General features: G+C 58.6%; 1 protein-coding gene across 2 annotated transcripts in view; it reads right to left on the bottom strand.

Moving 5' to 3' along the window:
• Positions 1–15538, bottom strand: part of DAGLA (diacylglycerol lipase alpha) — a 62518-nt gene that overhangs the window by 46495 nt on the left and 485 nt on the right. The window lies entirely within an intron of this gene.

Genomic DNA, 15538 nt, shown 5'->3' with positions numbered 1-15538 from the left:
ACCCACAGGCTTGCTCGCGAGGCGCACACCCCACATTTCCGTCGGCACGGCCCGCCCCCAGCCCCCCACACCGTGGCTGTGACACTCCACCCCGCTGCCAGTTCTCAGCTGAGGGCGGCACCGGCAGCTGTGGCCGAGGAGGGCCCCGAGATGTGCTCCAGGGCGTCTGTGGGCCTGGAAATCTCACGCAGACTTATGTGAATTCCTCTGGGGTAGGGGGACAGCCTGCAGGTTTTTTTCCCTTTCTCCAAGGGTCCTTGGCCCCTGGCTGGGTCACTGTGCTGGCCCCACTTCCTGCCTCCCCCCCCCCCCCCCCCCCCCCCCCCGGGGCCTGTCTGTGCAGTGCCTGGGGAACAAGGGAATCAATGGCTTCTCTATTCTCTGGAGGGAAGGCATTTCACCCTTGGGGCGGGGGGAGACTCGCAGGGAGGCAGGGAGTAGCCCTGCTGGTGCTCAGGTCCCTAGATGCCTCCTCACCAGTCCTCCTGGGTTGGGAAGTCTGGTTGCTGTGCTTGATGGAGGGCTTAGGGTCTCCCGCCCCATGGGGGGCCCGCCCACAGCCAGCCCCCGGGACCTGCTCCCCTACTCCCGGGACTCCCCCCGTGCGAGTCGCTGCAGCGACTCAGACACCTTCACAAGTAACTCCTGCCTAGGCTGCGGCACAGCCAGGCCGGGGCTGAGTCAGCCAGGGAAATCCCAGCCCGGCGCCCGCCGCTGGGTGACAGTTCCGCTGACACCTACGGAGTGGGGCACCCAGCCCCTCCCGGCAGAGGGCGAGAGGAACACCCGGGCTCCCCCACCCCCATTTCCTGTTCCCTGAGAGGGGAGCCTGGCAGTGGCGGCAGGGAAGAGTCGCAGTGCCAAGGAGCCCTGCCATAAGGCGCTGGTCCTACGGGCTCTTCAGGCCTCCAGTCCCTTATCCTCGGCGTGGCAGTACGGGAGGAGGTGGGGGCCTGGCCTCCACGAGCCCTGGTAGCTCCTGCCTGGGACTCGTCCCCCCAGCCACTGGGTATCCTGCTGCCAGGGCCTCAGCACCCCCGGGCCTCACTGGGCCAGGGTCACGGACACCCCCACCTCATGCCTGCGAGGCCCTGGCCTCCGCGACTCCTGCCCGGGCACGCCAACCACATGCAGCCCTGCATCTCAAGGAGGACAGGGTCGAGAGGGCAATGAGGAGAACAGGCCAGGAGAGGACCAGCCTGAGAGCCTGAAAGGGGAAGGCCAGAAAGGACAGGCACAAAGGCTGCTCCCAGCAGGACATCCTGTCCCTCAAGAAACCGGGCCAGGTCCCCACAAACCAGCCAGACCGGTTGGTGTTAGCGGCCACTTCATTGCTGCGGGCTGAGCGCGCAGGGGAGGGGGTCTGCGAGATCCCGCCTGCGGCAGCTGCAGACTCTGTCTGTCCTGTGGCAGATTCTGGCCAGTGCCTCACTGTCCACGCCATTACCCCATTACCCCATTACCCCATTCCCTTCTAGCCTGACTCCTGGCCAAGGCATAGGAGAGGAGAGTGAGGGGAGAGTGATGTTCTGAGCATGCCCCCCGCCACACACTGCCTCAGTAGGCTCCGAGACCAGGGCAGGAGACCAGACCCGGGGCCTGGGGAGTGCCAGATGGGGCTTCAGATCCACTCAATGGGACCTTAAGAAGGAACTTCTGGGAGCCACCTGGGTGGTTCAGTCGGTCGGGCATCTGACTCTTGGTTTCGGCTCCGTCATGATCTCGGGGTCGTGGGATGGAGCCCCACTTTGGGCTTTGTGCTCAGCACAGGTCTGCTTGTCCCTCTCCCTCTGCTCCTCCCCCCACTACGCGCATGCTCTTTCTCTCTCAAATAAATAATCTAAAAAAAAAAAAAAAGAAGGAACTTCTGGGGATCAGAACATGGAGGTGGCAAGCCCTATCCCCGAGGAGCTCACAGTGCAGAAGGAAACCCACACGTAGGCGAGAGGCCATGAAGCTCTGATGCTGAGGACCCCACAGTGGGGACACCTATCAGCCCACGGTGGACAGAGAAGGCTTCCCAGAGGCACGGGAGGCTGAACAGATCACCGCCACGAAGAAAAAGGCAGGAAAGTAAGGCTCGCTTGTTCTCTCCTGCCCCATAGAAAGCCTCCCAGAACCCCAGAGGCAAATGCACCTTATTCCTGGGCCAGACCCCAGCCAGCACAGAGCCCTGCCTCCCTCACCTCTGCCCTTGCAGGGCTGTGTGCCGAGCACCACCATTAGCTCCCAACTCCTGCCCCTGGGTTGCTGGCAAAACTGATTTCTACAGGCTCCCTGGGCCAGGGAGGGTGCAAAGGGCAGGCACACCCTTGGCGTTACCTGGACAGGAGCCCCTCCACAGCTGGGGAAATGAAGCTCAAGTTCAGGTTGCCCCCGCCTCCCCACCCCCACCCCTTTGCTCCTCCCACCCTGGCTGGGCTTCCCCTCTCCATGATTCCTCCTGAAGCCCGGGCCTCTTGCACTTGCTGGGCAGGGAAGCCGGTGGTGGGAGAGTCCCAGAAACCCATCCATTTCTTTGAAAGAAGACTGAAAAGATGTGGCCACACAAATCCCATGGGTTTACTTAAATGTCTTTAAAACAAATGGCTTGAATGGATTTCTCCCACCCTCCCTCCTCCCTGAGCCACTCACTGGAAAACAGCTGAAAGGGCCAGAGACTTCGGGCAGCTGGGGCCTGACGGAAGCGGGGTCTCGGCCGCCAAGCCACCCAGGGGGACCGGGATAAAGGCAGCTCTGGCCAGGAGAGCTGGACCGCAGACACCTGACCCACAGACGGCACACAGGCTGCCCGGGGCTCACGGGGGACCAGTAGCGGATTCGGGACTGTCCGGTGTCCTCTGGCTCTGGGGCCTACTCTCTTTCCCAGCACTACGGGTCCCCTCCCTCCCGCCGCCCTTGCCTGGAGGCCCAGCCCTGAGCAGCTGCTTCTGCACACACTCTCCCGGGGCCGCTGGGACGGACAGGTGGGGTCTTCTTGGACAGCACAACTCGCTTAGAAAACCAGGCAAGGGGGCAGGAGTGGGAAGGTACGTGACTCCCCGCAAGTTGGAGCTGGAAGGGCCTGGGGGGAAGCAGAGCTCAAGCCTCTGCGAATCTTAGAGACGAAAACCCTAAGCCCAGAGAAGCATGCTGACGTGCCCAAGGTCAGCACAGCTATGCGTCTTGTCCAGTCCCTGGCTGCATCCAAACCTCCGTTCAACCATGACTTCCCAAACACATCCTATGTGCCAGACTCTGGAACAGAGGTTTAGGTGCCTGCCTAGGTGGCCCCCTGATGAAAAGTGAACTCTGCCAGAGGCTTGCAGGATGGGGGGGGGTGCTCCCACCCCTCCAATCTCCCCTCCTGGCTCCTCTTACATGAAATGTTCTCCGCCCCTGCCAGGGAAGATTCAAAGCAAAGAGGAAGTAAAAAAAGGTGGGAAAAACAGTGTGAAGGACTGGGCAGGGGAAGAGGGGATGAGGTCACAGCCTGGAGGTGAGGGGGACCGTGGTGAAGGTCACCCCAGCAGGTAGGTCAAGTGGAAGGAGCACTGTCTTGGGAGTCTCAGCCTTTCACTGAGAAAGGTGACCCAAGGACCCTGGGCCACCCATGCTTATCTGTGTCTACTTTTTTCTTATTATCAAATACATGTTCTCTATAGAACACAGAAATAAAAAATAGAAGGAGAGAAACAGAAGTCACCATGATCCTCCTAGGAAAATGATTAACTATTAACATCCGTCTAGTCTTTCCTCTGTCCAAATATGGGATCATTCTGTACCTACCGCTTTTTTCCACTGAGTAGAGAAGGTGAGCATTTCTCCTCACTAAACACTGTTCTGGCCCAATCTTCCCTCATCGTTGTAGAGTAGACCATGTCCTGGCGTACGCGAGTTCATTCGCCCAATTCCCCACAGGTGGTTGCTCCCCTCTGCTCACTGTGAGAAAACGCCACAGCTGGGCCCAAGGCAGAGCAGCTGCAGCCCCCCAGGAGGGACAGGCTCCTGGCCCCCACCTAGCGCTCCTTTCCCACACCCCACCACCAGCAGAGGCAAAGCCTCCTGCACAAGGTGGGGAGGGGTGGGGGGTGGGGGCCCTGCTCTTCTCCACAGTGAGTCCCAGTGACTCTCAGCTGGAATGGTAGTGAGGAGATGGATAAATGCAGATTCCCAGGCTCCACCCAGAAATTCTGAATCCACTGGTCTGGGGTAGGGCCTAGGGACCTATATTTGGAGCAAGCCCCACCATGGCCATCCCTGGGAGATTCTGAGGCTCGGGTTAACCAGCCTGCACTCAGAGAAGCCCTGCTCTAGAGGCTGAGGCCCAGCAGTACCTCCCTGACTGCAGTGAACACAAGGAGCACCTCGGAGCTGGTTAAACCATGGGTCCCCAGGCTCCACCCCCAGAGATTCTGAGCCAGGGTTGGGGGGGGCACAGATTCTGTGTCGCTAACCTGTTCCCAGGTGCTGCTGCTGGCCCACGGGCCACACTCAGGAGCGCTGAACTAAAGCCAAGAGGGCAGCAGGTGCAGGCGACGGGCACTTCGCCTGGGCGGATAATCCCAGCTAGCTCTCACGAAGCACTTCTATGGATCAAACACCATGTCCTGGCCACTCAAGGTGTGGTCCGTGAGCCACATCACTAGGAGCAGATCTGGGACCCCAGCCAGCCTCCGCAGGGATCTGCATTTGCAAACTCCCTAGGTGATCCGTGTGCCCATTAAAGGCAGCACCATGCTGAGTCGTTAACAAGGAGCATCCCACATCATCCTCCTGACACGCCTCAGAAGTAGGTCAACGAGTCCCCTGATTTTACAGGTGCAGCTGAGAGGTTACATGACTTGGTTAAGGTCTCACAGGTACCACGAGCCGGAGCTGCAGCAGGAAGGAGGTGGCCCAGCTTCAGAGCCTGAGCTCCTAACCCCACACCCCAACACTCCCGGGGACTCCCCGGCTGAAAACCCACCACCCAGGTGGGCTCGAGCTCTCCACTTTGTAGAGGGGACCTGGGAGACTGGGAAACGGTGAGCCCAGGGCCCAGGCCATGAGCCGTGCCCGAGTTACAGTCCCTCCCGGGCCCTGGCTCACTCAGTCTGCGGCACAGAGCCTGAGCACAGCGCCTGGGTGGGGGTCCCGCCTCCAAAGCTCACAGGCTCTGCAGACACAGTCGGGGGGCAGGAAATGGGAAGTGGGGCGGAGGAACCAGGAACTCGGTTTGGTCTGAGGACGTTCTTTTTTCACAGCCAGGCTCAGTTCTGTGTGCCTTTTGAAAGGAAGTAGAGAATAGCTGTGCTCAGCCCAACGAGGCTGGCCTCTTTCAACCTTCCAGTTGCTGCCATTTCCAATTACAACTTCAGAGGGCTCCTCTAATTTATACATCCCAGGATGCACTGCTCCAGCTGCTTTATGATGGGAGTTCGTTACACCATTAGGTTAAACTTTTATAAAGTACTGAGCAGGTGGTGGGCTGGGTGCCTGGCTTAGTTACCGCTGCCGGAAGCCTGCTGAATAGGGTTCACCTGGCGAAGGGAGGTGGCCAGGCTCTCGAAAGGGGCCAAGAAGTGGAGAAGGCGGCTCCAGAGAACAGGGGCCCTCCATGAGCCCGTTAATCGAACCGTACGGGAGAGCAAGGCGGCAGCATGGAGAACAATCTGCAAGGGCTCAGCGTTACTGGCAGGGGGCATGCAGGGTGAGAGGAACAATCCTGTGTGCGCTTGAAAGCCGCCTGCCGAGGCCAGAGAGGTGCGGGGTCTGAGGAGGAAGGTGGCTGAAAGCCACCGACGGCCTACATGTGGGGAATGACAGGGCCTCCTGGCAGTGGGGGAGGCCGCTCTCCCAGCAATAGGGTGGCCAAAAGGAGCCTTCCTTTTGTAGGAGCCCGCTCTTCCCATGGCTCAGAGGGTCCCTAAACCCGATGCAAGGTGGGAGAGCAAGAAGGAACACCCCGAGAACAGGGCCCAGACAGGTGAGGGTCTGGGTCCCAATCTGCCAGCAGCAAATTTATGGCCTTTAGCGGGTCCCTTCAATTCTCTAAGGAAGCTGAGGTCTTGGACCTGCCCCTCTGCTGTGAAATACGAGGGCGTCCTTCCGAGGGGTGGGTGGGCACTGCCCGTTGTCACTGTTCTTTGCATTCAATGAACTACTACACGTAAAGCACTCATTACCGCGCCTGGCAGAGAGGACTGGCCGGGAAGCGCGTGCTCACGTTGCTGTTGTTACATCTGTCCTGTTATAGGTCAGTCCCCAACCTGGGAACTCCCTGAGGACGACATGAGAACTTTTATCATTCTCAGCTCCAGGCACAAACTTAACATGCAGCAGGTGCTTGACAAATGTCCCGGAAAGAACCGGGTTCTGTCCAGACAGAGGGGGAAAACAATTCTCCACAGCCTGGCCCCCGTCCCAGGGAAGGAGGTGGAGGAAGACCAAGTTCTTTTCAAAGGTATGAAACTGAAGCAACCTCTTGAGACAAATTCCTTGACTTCCCAGAAGGAAAGAGACTCCAGATGTGGCTGGTTTTCTGGCTCCAGGAAGCGGGGGTTGTCTCCGGCCTTCTCCTTCTGCGTGTCCTTAGAACCCAAGAGGATTTGCTGTGACTGGAACCTCCAGCCTCGGTTGGGGCTCTGGGGCCCCCACACTGTGGGCTCACCATGGGTGCCCGCCCCCTCCCCTTGGCAGCAGGGGCCTCCTTCTGCAGCCCCTGGAGTGGCTGTCCTCCCGGCAGGCTCCCAGGGCTGGAGGTGGGCGTTGTGGGAATCTGGATTTGTCAAGGTTGCCAGTGTTCTTGGCTGAGGGGCCAAGTCGTGACCCCCACCCTCAGGATGCACAATCTGACCCCCAGGCCAGCTTCCCACAGCCGAGTGCAACTGCAGGGGCTGAGAGGCCACCACTCTGCACAAGAGGGTCGGAGGGTCTCTGAGGAAAGACACTGGCTTTCCCCAGAGGCCTCGGGACAGGAAAAGATATACCAAGAAAAGCAGCCAGAAAGAAGAGATGGGAAGGGGAAGGAAACGAACCAGGAGAGGAACCAAAGGAAAGGGGAAGGGCGGGGAAATGGGGGCCAGCCTAAAAGAGGGTTGAGGCAGGAATAGGGTAAGATGCCAGAGGGAAGGTGGGACACTGCCAGGCCCTGGGAAGTGGCCCAGAAGTGGGAGGGGAGAGGAAGAAGCCCCAGGGGCCGGCCTGCATCTCAGGAGCCGTGCTAGGGTTGCCTGGCTGCAGAGGAGAAAGGGAGCAGCCTCAGCAAAGGGAGGGTCCTCTCGGCTGAGCGCCCACCTGGGTTGACCGAGAAGAGCCGAAATAATCATGGTAATTAATAACGGCAGGTAACATTTATTGAGTACATATGATGTTCTTGGCACCGGGCAGAACTTCCAAAGTGGTATCTCACTGGATCCCGGCAGCAACCTCATGTGCCATATTCCATTAGAGCCCCCATTTTCGACATGAAGAAACTGAGGCTCAGAGGTCCAGTGACCTGCCCGAGCAGTAGTGGACTCAAATAAAGCTCCATCTTTATGCTAAAGTCCATGCTTGCAGGCCTATGCTATGCTAAATTGATATATATATATAGAGAGAGAGAGAGAGAGAGAACAAATCAGAGGTGGATAATCAAAGGAATCGAAGGGTGGCGTGGTCTCGGAGACCAGTGGTCCTGAGCGGTGAGACGGGCAGGTGTGGACTGGGAGACCACCCCCCCGCGGGGTGCCTGGGACGGGCCGGGACAGCCCTCCTCCGCCGCCAGATTCTGCGGCCGGCCCGAAGCTGCAGGGGACCGGCCGTGCCAGGGCAGCGTGGGCCCTGGGATGAGGTGGGAGTTGGCTGAAGGGCGAGCCCGGCGACGGGAGTCCGAAACGGGAAGCGCAGCAGAACGTCCCCCAACAGCAGTCCGAACACAGACTCCCAACAGCAATGCCAGGCCTGCCTCACCCCGACCCACTGTCTCAGACCTCTGCCCGCCTCTCCGGGCCCCGGGGGCCCCTGGCAGCCCGCGCCGTGTTCCCCAGGCTGACGAGAAAGCAGCGGACGCCTAGCCAACGCCCCGGGAACCCTGCCATCGGGAGGCGGCCAGCCTCACGGCTTTCCGGAACAGACGCCGGGCTCACCTCTTCACCGGGCTTTCCGCATATTTTGAGGGGTGAGGGGGGGGTCCAGGAGCTGCTTGGCAAGCTATCCTCCTTCCTCACTAAACCTAGCCTGAGCCGACCTAGTCAGGCTGCCCAGGTGAGAGGGTAGTGGGGCCCAGAGCCACCAGGAGGGCCCCGTGCCCTTGCACACAACCCAAGCACCCAGTGCGTGAGGGACCACCTCCAGGGACCCAGGGACTACTCAGCCAACTGGGACACCAGACTGCAGCCTGGCCCCCACTGGAGGGACCTCCTGCCCAGCTCTTGGCCACGCAGGGTCCTCGAGTAAGTCCCTGCCAGCTGGCAAGCCACAGAGTGCATCAGCCCATCCAGGGTGGCTCAGAAGGTGGGTACAGATCCCCTGGCCTGGGTTTCTGCGTCCAGCCTTAAGCATTCCTGGCCTTCCTGACAGCTCTTAGAACTCACGCACAAGCAATCTAACCCCTAATCAGTACAGCGTCTTTCCTATGCCTCATCACCTCTGACCATGGGCACAGCCGGCGAGGGAGAGAATAAATACCACTGTTGCTGATATACAAACAGGGCAACTGAGGCTCAGAGAGGCTGCTGACTCATCTGAAGTTGCCCAGCTGGGTCAGGAGCAGAATCCAGGCCCAGTACCCTCCACATGCCTTGCTGTCTCCCTAAAATCACCCATCCCACTTGAGTGCGCACTCCCGATTCCCAAAGCAAAGGAGGGGGCCCCTCCATGCAGGCCAACACTTCAGGCCAGACGTGAGAAGGAGGATGTGGCCACTGGATAAACATACAGACGTTTGATAAAGAGGCCCAAGGAGATGGATGGAGAGAGAGGGAGTGCAGGGAGAGAATCAGTGAGCGCCCTGGATCTCAAGGCTGCCGGGGTCTAAATCCTGGTTCTGCCATCTATTAGCTGAGTGCCCAGAGCACATTTCTAAACCTCATCTACAGAATGGGTTAACATCACCTGCTCCTTGGGGTGGTCATGAAGATTAAATGAGCTAATGCATGAAAAGTGCTTAGCACGGCGCCTGGCATCTTTGCTCAGGAAGTGCTATCTGGCCCTTATTGTTAGTCTTCAATGAGGCCATGGATTAGGGAGAGGGACATATGGGGGGGGGGCGGGCTGGGGCTACGGGCCCTAATGTTAGCTAGGCCAGAGCTGGAGTTCAGGGGAGCAGAAGAAAGGCTTGATTGGGGAACGACCCGTGTGGGGCCCAAAGGAGAGGCAGGGTTTGGAGAGGGGAGGTGAGGGTCCTGGGCTCACACCTGGCTCCCCTTCTACCTGCCATGTGTCCTCCCTGAGCCTCCTGTAAGCCCGGGGGTCGGAGAGATGAAGGAGTGAGCAAGGATGCACCGTGTCGGATTAGTTCCCCCACGCTCACAAAAGGGAAACCGGTATTATTACTGTTACGTTGTGGCTGAGCAAAGCCTCCCGGAGACAGAAGCCCTGGGGTCTGCTCGGACCCCCAAACTTGAGAGTCGGACAAAAGCCGAGTGCAGGGCTCTGTCCCCAGCGGCGAGGGGGGTGAGGGCCAGAGAAGCAGCCCCACAGCACTCACCCCACCCTGTATATAATGAAGGCACATCAATAATAAATGAACCTCAAGTAAGTCTAGGAACATCAATCATAAATTAATTAAATGGCTCCAGGAGAGGCAACGACAAGAGGCTTTTTTGGGATGGATTAGAAGCGTCCCCAGCCCCCCGCCCGGCAGGCTCCGTGGCCAGGAGCATCTCCTGGTACTGGAACTGGTGGCCCCTAAAATACAGGTGAAGACAAGCTCTGTTCTCCTCCCACCTGCCCCCCAGCTCAGAGAACTCTCAAACGCTGCAAGGGTTTTGATGAAACTTCCCAGAATAGTAACCTTCTGGGCTGAACTCAGGCAGGCAAAATTTCAAGGGGTAATCTGGTGAGAAAATGATCAAACGCCTGGAAATAAATGCCAGGAACGCTGGAACCCCCTCGATGGGTCCTCAGGGATGAGAGCAGCCTTGCAGGCAGAACAACCAGCCTCACGGGGGTCCCTGAGAGCCTCTCCTCAGACTCCCAGGAGGGAACAGACAGGAATCAAGACAACAGAAAGTTCTGATCCTGGGCCTGGCCTCCTGGCCCTTCCCCGGGCCCACCCCTTACTGACCAAACGGACAGATCTTTTGGCTTCTACCTCCCCTCCATACAGGCAGGCTGGTCCTTCCCCCTTCCTCCCCAGGGCCCTCCGTACCTGGGAACTGCCCTAGCGCCCGCCGGCCTCCCTACTCCCGGCACCTGCTGCCAGATGCCTATGGAGGTGACGCCCATGGAGATGCCTGCCACTACCCTCTTGCTCAAAACCTTCAGTGGCTGCCCGTGTTTCCCACAGATCCAACCCTGCTGTCACGCTCCCGGGGACCCAGCTCCAAGTCACTTTGTGAACCCTCGCTTTCGCTGCTTCCATTCCATGTGCCCTGCGCTCAAGCCGGACCACAACCCGCCAGCACCTCACGTTCCCGGCCACATCCCCCATTGCTGCCACTTCCTCTACCATCACCTGGATGGCCCAGATTAAAGGCCATCACCACCCAAGTCTCTGCTGACCTCCCTCGTTCAAGTTGCTCAACCTCCTTTGGCCTATAGTGGCCCGTCTCCTGGAACTGTGGCACAGACCTTTACGTCCATCGCGTAGCTTCTCGATAGACTTCGAATACCTGGAGGGCAGAGTCTATACCTTATAGGCTCGTATGCCCAATTCATCTCCATGGCCTCACCGAGACCAAACCCCTGCAGGTGCTCAAGAAAGGACTTCTGAGGGGCGCCTGGGTGGCTCAGTCGTTAGGCGTCTGCCTTCGGCTCAGGTTATGGTCCCAGGGTCCTGGGATCGAGCCCCACATCGGGCTCCCTGCTCAGCGGGAAGCCTGCTTCTCCCTCTCCCTCTCCCACTCCCCCTGATTGTGTTCCCTCTCTCGCTGTGTCTCTATCAAATAAATAAATAAAATCTTTAAAAAAAAAAAAAAAAAAAGAAAGGACTTCTGATGAATTCCAAGTGGAAACCGTCCCTAGGGGTCAAGACATTATTCCTGTGTAGGATTCTGTTGACAGATAAGCAAGATTCTATCCAAGCCAAGGGTTGGGTGGAGCTAACTTCTCCTTATCAAGAAAAAGGTCATGACCTATTACATCTTCCTTGGTACTAACATAATGCAGATCATGATGTAACTGCTTTTCTGTAGAAAACATTCTGACTATAAGAGCAAAAATACCTGTGTGTGTGTGTGTGTGTGTGTTCTTGCTTTCATCACGATCTTTCCACTCGCCAGACATTATTAGGTCGTGGAATTCTTACAACCACCCTGGTTGGAGGTTTTACTGTCCCCATCTTACAGATGATGAAACTGAGGTATAGAGAGGTACCAGGATTCAAATCCGGGTCTGTCTGACCACAGAGCCCCAAGTCTTAATGCCCGTGGCTACCATGCTACCTTCTGTCATCCGAGTGGACTATGTCCAGCTGACTTCCAGGAGGGCTTGAGGAGGAGCACGGAAGCAGGCATGAGTGAGCACATATGGGTGTTGGAGAGCCACACCTCCATCCTGGGCTTCCTTCTAAGGAATACCGAGAAAGCAGAAAGGCTCCTTCCGTAGGAATCACAACCAGAGACATGGGCCCCCCCCAGCTGGAAGGCGCCCACCCCCCGCCCCGCTCCCACTGTTCTCTCCTGCTCCGTGGAACCCAGCAACGCCCCGCTCCTCACACCCACTGACACCAGGCCAGCCAGACACAGGAGCCCACAAGTTCCCACACCGCCCCCTCAGCCCTCACTTCCCACGGAAAGCTCCGGGCACACGCGGCTACACACACGTGCAATCAATCCCTGGACGGCCCTGCCTCGGAAACAGCCCCACCCCTGCTCATCTCAACCACCGGTGTGGGGAGGGCTTGGGCGGTCCTGCCAAACACCCTCACCTGTGGCCACAGCACTCCCCTGCACCTCATCTCCTGGACTGCTCCCTCCGCGGCCAAGGTCGGGGAGGGGGGGTGGTCCGGGCGGTCTCCTGGGTCTTCCTCACCTACACGCACACTCCCCAGTCCACCGCAGAGAGATCCAGCCCAGCCAAAGTCAGAGAGGAGAAAAGAAAATCCAGCCTTGCCCGCTGGGGAGGTAACCACATCCTGCAATGTCCCGGGCTCCGCGGTTCTAAAAGATTTATCTTCCCCTGACCACATGCTCATTGATGTTTCCCCCAGCGCTACTTGCTCGGTCCACTAGCGCGTAATGTAAAGCGATTCCAGTGAGAAGCTGAACTCCGGTGGAGCGCTGGGCCAACAGGTGATTAAACCCTGAGGTCCCCCTCTGGTCCCTGGCAGGAGGGCTGGGGGAGGAGTGGCTTCCAGCGACAGGCTCTGCCTTCAGCAGTGGCCGGCTGGCCTGGCACTCTCAGCTCTGGTCCAGAATCCTCTGCCCAGAGATGCCCGATTCCCTGGCACCCCCGAGGCAGGGCAACCGGGCACCATGATTTATGAGGCAGCTGAGGAACGAAGGTTGCCAGGAACTGACTTAAGCAACTTTTGGAGAAACATGAACAACTTTTGGAGAAACATGAGGACCAGAGTTGAAAACATCTCTCTCGGCCCTTGATGTCCACTCCTATGGGACTAGCCCCCTGCCCCAGCTGGAGTCTGCTCAAAAGCAGCATCTGTGCCTAAGGACCAGGGGTGGTGACCTGGCTGGGCTCCCTGCTGGCTCAAACCCTGAAGCCTCGGAAGAAAGCTCAGCTCTGCTTTTGGGGAACGGAGGCCAACTCCTCCTCGTCTCCTATCTGCCCTGCCTGCCACCCAGCCCTGCTGTGCAGAGTCCCAGCATCCCAAGCAGATGGCAGGGGCGGCTGCAAAGGGCTCCCAAAGCCCAAGACCATAAGGCTGAGCCACAAATCAGAACAAACGGGCCGAGGTGTGGAGGGTGAGCTGAGGGGACGTGAATGCTCAACATTCACAACGGGGAGGCTCCAGGCTGCCTCTTAACGGGCTTCCACTGCGGAGAGCTCTCCAAGCAGGAGCTGAAGTGTGGGCAACTCCCAGGGAGGCAGAGAAGGGCGCTGCCGGGAGCGTGTGGGACAGGCCTCGGACCCCTCCCACCAACCTGGGAAGGAATGGTCCCGGAAGCCCTTGCCGGGGCCCAGGCAGCAGCCACTGCGCCAGGGTGAGTCCCATGGCATGGAAAAGTCAGCTCGCCACCCTGGGTCTGGCGGAGCTGTGTCCTTCTTCTACCCACGAGGCTTGACACTGCGGCCTGGACGTGGGGCAAAACCCTTCTGCCTCGGGGAGCAAGCCGGTAGAATGGGTTGCTGGCTAAAACAGACCCTCACACGGAGTGCTGGAGAAGTTGGCCTGAGCTCATGGGGTCTATAATTCAGCCTGTTGTCAGGAACTAGGCCCCTGGAGGCAGAAAGCAAAGCAATTTGCAGCCACCCTCACCTTCCCCACGTGGGAAGGCCCTTCGGACAGAAGCGGGGCCCTGTGGGGTGAGACGTCCTGGGGAATCTGTGCCACACCCATCCGCCCTCGAGGACCCCTTGGAGGGTGCCCATCGCCCCTTCTCCTTGCCCCCAGGTCCGCTGGCACCCCCCACTGCCCCCAGACCTCCTGTCACGCAGCCCCAACCTCTCTGGCAGGACCACCCAGCCCGGCGTCCACTCTGGTGGCTCTGACCCACTTTGCTTTCCTCAGGCCACAGCCCCAAAAACGCTGATGCGACTGCTCCCCACCCCCATCCTCAGAACCCGGAGCCAAAGGAAATTCTCAAGAGAAAACACACACCCTTCCAAGTCTCCCCGCCACACAGGCCCCCCAGATCCGTCAGCCACACACACCTCCCAACCCTGTGCGACCATGAGGCGTGTCTGCAGGGCAAGCGAGGGCTTCCTCGCGCTCAGGCCGTTCCTGCAGGACGACACAGTTGCTCCGGCCACGCGCTCGGGACCGTCCTCGGGAGACCTGGGGCCTGGTTCCAGCTCAGCAGCTGACTCACAGTGTCAACAGATCCCACTTTTCCCCCCACCAGGAGCCTTGACACTCAGGGCCTCTAATTCCCTGTGACAGGCTCTCGACCTTCCGGCTGCCTTCTCCCCAGCACATTCCAGGCCTCCACTTCCATGGCCTCCCACCCTGGTCTCTCCACCTGATGAGAATCTCTGACCTTTGTACAGCCTTTCACTGTTTACAGAGCGTTTGTTTCCATGTGCACCATCTCCTTTCCTGCTCTGTGACCACTTGGTGACATGGATCTGAGAGGTAGTCACCTGCCCAAGGTCACACAGCTAAGACTGGAGTGTAAGTCTTCTGGCTCCCTGTGCACCGGGACGACACGCCAGCTTTAAGGGATCTCAGTGGCATCTCCAAGCACCCACCTTTTGGCAAACGAGATGCCATCCACCACCCTAGTCTCCCATACCCTCCACATCGTTCTTCTGGACTCCTACTAAAGGCCTTCCCCAGGCCCAGCCCAAGTTCACCGCCTTTATTCTTCTACCCCGTTTCCACTGCCCCCAGAGATCCCCAAAGTCCTAAAGATGCCCCCCACATCCGAAGACTTCCCTGGAACTCTAAATTGCCCCTCTGCGAGGTAGACACCACGCGGCGCAGAGTGAGACCCTCAGCCAATGCTTCCCAAAAGACTGGTGGGAGCAGACGCAATCCTGGCACACTCCCAGTGGCTGCAGATTCATCTTTCAAGTAACCCCCCCCCACACAATGATCCTCTGGACTCAAAAGCTCCCAAGCATCAAAGAAGAGAAGCAACTCCCAGCTACCCTGGAGTGAAGCATCAACCCAAAGTGAAGACAGAGCCCAGAGAGTACAGACAGACGGTGCCCCACCTCTCCCAGTGCTCTGACACGGGTCACCTCTCAGTCCTGCACATTTCTCGTGACACATGTTCAAGTATAGTGATCGCAGCTGAGAACCATTCCCCTCTTCCTCCTTCTCCAAAGCTGGATGAATACATGAGCCCAGGACAATGCTAGTACCTGGTCAGGTTTCCATCTGGGTCACCGTTGGGTTCCTCGTGGTAGAAGCATCTCCTGGCATCGCTCTTTCACGTCCATTAATAAAGGACACCAACCTTCTCCCAGCCTTTCTCCTTCCTCAGTCCCGGTGTACCCAAGAGGCATTAAAAGTGGGCCCTGGTGACAGAGGCCATGCCCCTCATCATCACCAGAGTGGCAGGATGGACATTTACCCTTCCCATCCACCACGGTCTGGGAGCCACGGAGTCTCCCCTCCCGGGGCCAAGCAGCCTCCCGCACCACGCTGTGCCAAGGCCATTTCTCGCAGTCACACCAGAAAGTCCTGTCATGCTGAGGACACCGATTCTTCAAGTCCAGGTGCCATCATTCCAGACCATGTCAGGCCAGAACCATCCAACACCCTAGCACCCATGCCAGGAGCACCGCCACGCGCCTACGAACTGGCCAC

Source organism: Phoca vitulina, unplaced genomic scaffold, assembly GCF_004348235.1.
Source record: "Phoca vitulina isolate PV1807 unplaced genomic scaffold, GSC_HSeal_1.0 scaffold16, whole genome shotgun sequence".
Taxonomy (NCBI): Eukaryota; Metazoa; Chordata; class Mammalia; order Carnivora; family Phocidae; genus Phoca; species Phoca vitulina.
Note: the sequence above shows the minus strand (reverse complement) of the source record. Positions and strands in the feature narration are given on the sequence as shown.